Raw genomic sequence first — 6,862 nt, 5'->3', positions numbered from 1 at the left:
AAGACAAATAAATAAATGTTTGGACAAATCTCTTGACCCCTACTTTCCCAAACCACTGATTTGGCAAAACACTGTCATGATTAATCTCCTTTGAGGATTAACCATGCCATAGAACAGAAGCTAAGATTCATAGCTGTAAACTATATTCTTAGGTGCAATTCAGACACAACAACAACAACAACAATAACAATAATAATAACAATAACAATAATAATAAATGATGTTTATGTATGTGTCATAAATCCAGATCTTAAATGGACCACAGGCATGTCAGTGCATAACCAGTCTGTGTGAAAGGGGACAAGGGAACGGATTGGAGGACAGGCAGGCTCACACACACACACACATATATAAACCCTTAAACTTAATTGTTTCTTGATTTTGACTGATTTTAAACTTTCATTTGTGAGAACATCATGGTAAACACCCATTTCAGTTCTAAATTGGCTCCTTGAAGCTGTAGCTTTTATATTCATACTGATTGTGCAGATTCTTGGGATTTTGGAGTTTTTTTCTCATTCTTGCTGGTTTTATGCACAGCCACCTGAAAACGTTATTATAGAAACAGACCCACTTGTAGATGGCTCCTCCGAACTGGCTTTTTTCTGGAGCCACTGTTCCATCTTTTCGCCAGTTTAATCATTCAGATCGAGAAAGATCTGAATTTGCGCAGATGAAGGGTCTGGAACATTATTTTAGTTTTGCGGGAAACGTAAGGAAACACTCAATTGTCCATCTCTAGCCTGCTGAATAGTTTTAAAAGAATTTTGCAACCGCTCCCAATTTTGGTAACCCACCAAGGAGCTGCATCTCCCAGTTTAAGAAATCGCTGCAATAAAGCACTATTCAACTTGAATTTGACAGAGTCTAAAGAGGACTGATAGACTGAAATAAGAGCAAACAAGACAAACAATGAGAGAAATTGGACAATGATTTGTTATTTGTTGTGCTCTCAGGTGTCAACCAGAGGAGGACGGCTTCCCCTTTTTTAATCTTGGTTCTATTCAAGGATTCTTTCTCGTGCGCTAAGGGAGTTTTTCCCTGCCACTGTCGCCCTTGGCTTCTTCAAAGAGTTTTAGATTTTGTAAATCTGCTTAGTGACAATATTTTGTTGTGAAAAGAGATATATAAATAAAATCTGATTCATTCATTGATTGATTGAGTGTAAGACAGAACTCACTGCCTTTCACCAGAAAAAAACATAAGGAAGAGCAGCGGACCTACAATCTCAATCAAGTGATTTTGTCAAGGTGAAGTCTGCGTGTTCTCATTGGCTGTTGATCATCGCTCCTCCTGTTTCTTATTGTTAAGATGTTCACACTGAAATATTTATACCAAAATGTGAACAATTTGAGAAGGCTCCCTTTGGGAAAATCATGTAACTGATGTACGGTACCAGTCAAATGTTCGGTCATACCCACTCAGGGAGGGATTCCACATATTGTGAATGAAAAGTACCAGTCAAAAGTTTATCATTCATTGGTTTTCCTTTGTTTTTTAATATTTTCTTGATTGTAATTTAATGTGGAAGACATTGAAACTATGAAGGGACACATATGGAATTATGTAGTAAACAAAAAAGTGTTAAATGAACCAGAATATGTTTTATACTTTAGATTTTTCTAAGTAGCCACATTTTGCTTTGATGACAGCTTTGCAAACTCTCAGCGTTCTCTCAGTCAGCTTCATGAGGTCGTCACCTGGAATGGTTTTCAGTGAACAGCCATAGCCTCGTCAAAGGGTTAACTTGTAGAACCGCTCACCTTCTTAATGTGTTTTTAGACCATACCCTGGGTTGTGCAGAGGTCAGGGGCCGGTACACAGCTCTATGGTGAACAGCCTTATTCCACCAACGACTAATGAGAAGATGTGTCCAAACTTTGACTAGACCAGTATTTGCACCTCATGAAAAGCCATCAAAGAGTTGTGTAGTTTTGTCTGCAACTGGATTGTTGGTTCTAAAATCATGTAATGTTCATTTCACTTAAGAGAGAGAAACAGACCGAATGAGAAAGAGACTCTGCAATTATTGCTGTCACTGCTGGCCTTCAGATGCACTCGACCCCAATCTCCCTGTCCCAAATCCTCCTAAAATGAGCCTGGTCACATGATCCCCCACCCTCCCGCTTGTCCCCCTGCATAGGGTTCCGGTGACGCCCCCCACGGAGCTTGACATCAGGCCTCATATATGGGCGGAAGCACAACATGCAACAGACATAACACACACAAACACACACACACACACACACACACACACACACAAAACCCCTAGACACGTAGAGCACGCCATGCCGCCAGGACACAGCAGCGTGGCCCTGATGGACAAACCAGACTCAAAACAACAACACACACACCAGGGACTACAGAGGAAAGTTGGAATAGGCTGTCTCGAGCAGTAGAATAGACGGGTTCACCTTTATTGTTGTGGTCTGACTTCCTGACACCTTCCGTTTGGGCTCAGACACAGATGGCCAAGGACTGGAACAAGTGCGCCCGCTGAGAGTGCGTCCAAACCCACAGGAGACGGGAGGCAGGTTCGGTCAGGCAGCAGGCCTGACTGACCTTTGACTCTCATGGAGCTCAGTGGTGTGGGTGGTGCACCTGTAGCACTGAAGTGGCTAGACGGCTGGATTCTGGACAAAAGGGCTGGGTTCAGTAGAGCAGAGCAAGGATGCTTCTTGGGACACTTTGTGTGTGTGTGTGTGTGTGTGTGTGTGTGTGTGTGTGTGTGTATGTGTGTGTGTGTGTGTGAGCGCGCGAAGGCGCATTGAGGAGCCGCAGGGGTGTTGCTGTCTGACAGGAAGCAAGGGTCAGCTGTCTACGTGTGTGTGCGGCCAGCAGGTCAGGGCTGGGCAGCCCGCAGGAAATGGCCAAGACATTCCGGCCCTGTGCGGGCGGATTTAACCCTAACACTGCCAGGCTTGCAAGCACAAATATACAATATATGCGCAAATGCACACATACACATGCGCACACACACACACAGATACACAAGCTACAGCCGGAACTGAGACACTGCAGACAGGCCATGTGCGCACAGCTGTAGCTAAAGATAGAAAGAGCACTTGCTTGGAGAGAGAAAGCGATGTTATCTCCATTTTCAGCTGCCTAATTACTTATCAATCACGCATCCAATTTGTTGTGTGTCCATAATCACAGGAACAAACAAAACGAGGTACGCATCATATTGTTTGGTGTTGAATCCTAAATATAACTTGCCCTTGACACCTCTGCCCTAAACGCACACACCCACATGCATACGCATACACACACACACACATAACATGGACATAGTTCTGCCTCCCACACTTAAAACAATGGTGAGTAGCACCCTTGTTGTATAACACTTACCCCTTCACCACCACCACACCCAGAAATAGTCCGTCCTACTTGTCTCGCTTGTTCGTCTCTGTGCAGCTGATAGGTGTAAAAGCTTTCATAGTTTTTTCACAGCTTTTCACACACACATAGTTACACAACTGCACAACGGCACAACTTGCTGCTGTGCAAGTTAATTTTATAGTCATGTTTGTGCATTAAATGCATTTTCCATTATTCTGACTGAAATCTAAATAATTTAAAATGGCTCTAGGGACATGGTTGACAAACCAAGAATATTTCTTTTAAATATTCAACATATAATATTGTGTTAAGGAGCATTTTGCTTGTAATGCACATACCTAGTACATACCTAGACCGTGTTTAGTAGCAGCTTTAAGGTAAATAAAGCCTGATGAGTAGTGTCTTATTGTGCCGTTCTATTTAATTAGGTGGTCTTGCTGCCCTTGTGCATCACCATTGTCTGGACACCCCACTGAAGAACTTAAGTTCGTCCCATTACAAATTGGATTGTAATCAAATCTTGAGGTCAGAGAATTTTTCACCCCTGCTCTATGGCAGTTTGGACACCTTCCACAGGAGCATGGAGACAGGAAGTGACTTTTGGAGTAGAGGAATTCTCCAGCGGCAGGGTTCTGGTGGAGAGTCTGACGTTTTCAGAGAAGCATAATGCTGTAATGGAGCGCCATTAGCAGGAAGTGGAGGACTGTGGCAGGGCACGTTTACATTCCTAGGCTCTTGTGCTCTGCTTAATGGCCTTTTTATAAATAGGTACAGGGATGAGTCAGGAGCTGGCCGCTGGCCCCCTGGCCCCCTTTGCCCCCTACACCTTAGGAGTGTCTGAAGAGGGATGGGACAACCTGCTTCCTGGTGCCACACGCAGGGCATCTGCGCTCGAGCTGCCAGATAGCACGCCTGAACTCCAGTAGGGTCATCCTGTTTTGGGATGCTGCCGTGACCTTGAGCAATTTCATTTTCCTGAACTGGCCTGCAAAACAGACAGCTGTTATCTTTCTGTTCTCTGTTTGGACCCTGAAACTATTTCATCCCGCACCGGCATCAAACTCAGTTCAGTGTATTGCCACTTGAATTTTTAATTAACCCCTTAAATAATTAAAGCCAGAAGAGAACTGTGGGTCACGCTGCTTTTCTTCACTCTCATAACTATGTAATCACACTGGAACTTGTAAACAAAACTCTTCCATTACATTCAGAGCAGTGATATTTATTTTGTGATAATATGTTCACACAATGTCCAGACATAAATGTTGTTCTTAAAAATGGCAGTGACATAATTAGTTTCACTGTAATTCCTAGGGATGTAGTCTTAGGCACCTTTGGTAACTATATATTTTTAAACTAATGCCTTCTCAGTGAGCGTGGTGCTTGTATAAAGTTGTATATAATCACAGTAAATACAAAGAAATAATAATATAAAACAAATAAGAAATATAAGATTCTATAAAGTAGTAGGTGAGAGTGAGTTTGAAGAACAATGTTTTGTTCAGGTTCTCCTTGAATTTGTTAAATCAACAGCACACATTATTTAAAATCATTATTTATTAACCTCTAAAATACGGACTCCACGAGGAGAGATTTGGAAAACGTTAAACCAACACATTCACACACAGATTATCACACTTTTATCATGTTATATGTTTTTATTCTAATGTGGGGTGTTACTTGTTGTTTGTTTGTCTGTAGCAAATAAATACTTACTGCCCAGATAAATAGCTTTTTAAATGCCATAATATCTGGTGCCTAAAACTTTTGCACTGTACTGTATATTATCAATTCCTTAATTTTACCCATTTTCAGTAACATTGGGACATTCTGTAAAATGCAATGAAAAAATGAATCTTTAAACTTAAACACATTTAAAATATTATTTTTAAATCTTCAGAGAGTTGTCAAAGGTTTAAACAGAACATTTTCCAATGCAAGATAACAAAGTATTTAGGTCTTTTATCATTTACCATACTTAATATTGTGAAGTGAAATACCACTCCCTGTAGAGTGAAGCCTGATACCAGTATTCAATGAGTATAAGATTTAAACTCTCAGATGGCACTGAATAAGAACTGTCATGCTACAGTGATAAATATAGTCACATGGGCTTGGGAGTACTTATGAAATGTTAACAGAGTCTGCCGCTGCATAAAGAAATGCAATACAATATTCCATTATGCGAGGATAACGTCATACACAAATTCTATGCAAAACTGCTAACAAGTTCTCCAGGCTGAAGTTAATCTTAGATGGTTCAAAAGACAATAGAAATGGATCCTGTGGTCAAAAGAGTCCATGTTTCAGCTTGTTTTCTTTGTTATTTGAGACTGGTGCTGAGGCCAATATCTCTGACCCTGGGGGTTTGGGGTTTGTACAGAAGGCTTACTATGTTCTAAACAGTTTTGGTTTCGCCCAGAGTAAACTTACTGTTGCACATTTAATATACGGTAAGTCCATGTCTCATTTGACTTTGCTGTAATTGGTCTTGTGGGCCTCTATGTTAACGAGAGCTTCTAGGGACCACAATGAGACATTTCATGCGAAATGTAAGTTAGAACAAGCTGTGTGAAATTGGAAGCCAAACCAATAACTATTGAAAGTGAAGTTAGGAGTTAAGCTTAGTGATGTATTTGGTAACATTGTCATATCAAGAACAAACCTGTTATTAGCATGGGGAGTTAACAGCATGGTGGAAAGAGAAGAAAATACTGTGACAGTTGGGTGGAGAATACATTGCATGTGATAAAAATCAATTACCTCTTGTAAGTGTTAACCATTTTTGCCCGTTAACACAAGGGTTTTGCTAGCTTCCTTGCTGTGTTTATCAGTTTTGCACCACATATTAACAAGAGGAATTTGGGTGTGGGATTTGTAGGTGTACGTGTTTTAGTTTCAGTACACTTTCTTTAATACATTGATATCATTACACCTTTAGTATTTACTGCTAATAAGTTTCAAAATAATACATGTTGGTGGTAGCTAAATTTAATGCATTAATAACATGTGTATTTTTGATCAAGCTATCCCTTTGTGTGTGTCTGTGTGTGTGTGTGTGTAAGCATGCTCAAAGAGTATACTGTATGTGTCCGTGTCCATCGTTGTGATGGCACTACTCCAGACTGTGAGTTGAGCCAGTGAGGGGTCTGTGGGTTTCACATCCCTCTTTAGTCAAACACAAACACACACGTCCGGCCATCCAAACTCACACTGTCTCTCCCTTAACACACACACACACACACACACACACACACACACACACCCTCTTCTTCTTCTCCAGGCCCACTCCAGTTCTTCCTACATTCACCCTGCCATCTTTAATTCTTCCTCCTCTTCATCCTCCTCTTCCTCCTCTCAGCTGTAAGCTAGCACCTCATTGTCTTTGCTCTCTTCATCTTCATCCATTTCCTGTGTCCTGCTCCGCGTGCCCCTTACGCCCACTCTTCTTTCCTCCCCTTCTTTCTTGCAGCTTCCCTCCTCCCTCCTCCCTCTCTCACTCTCTTTCTCTCTCTCTCTC

The sequence above is a fragment of the Hoplias malabaricus genome, chromosome 1 (genome assembly GCF_029633855.1).
Source record: "Hoplias malabaricus isolate fHopMal1 chromosome 1, fHopMal1.hap1, whole genome shotgun sequence".
NCBI lineage: Eukaryota > Metazoa > Chordata > Actinopteri > Characiformes > Erythrinidae > Hoplias > Hoplias malabaricus.
The sequence above is the reverse complement of the archived record's forward strand: the minus strand, read 5'-3'. Positions refer to the sequence as shown.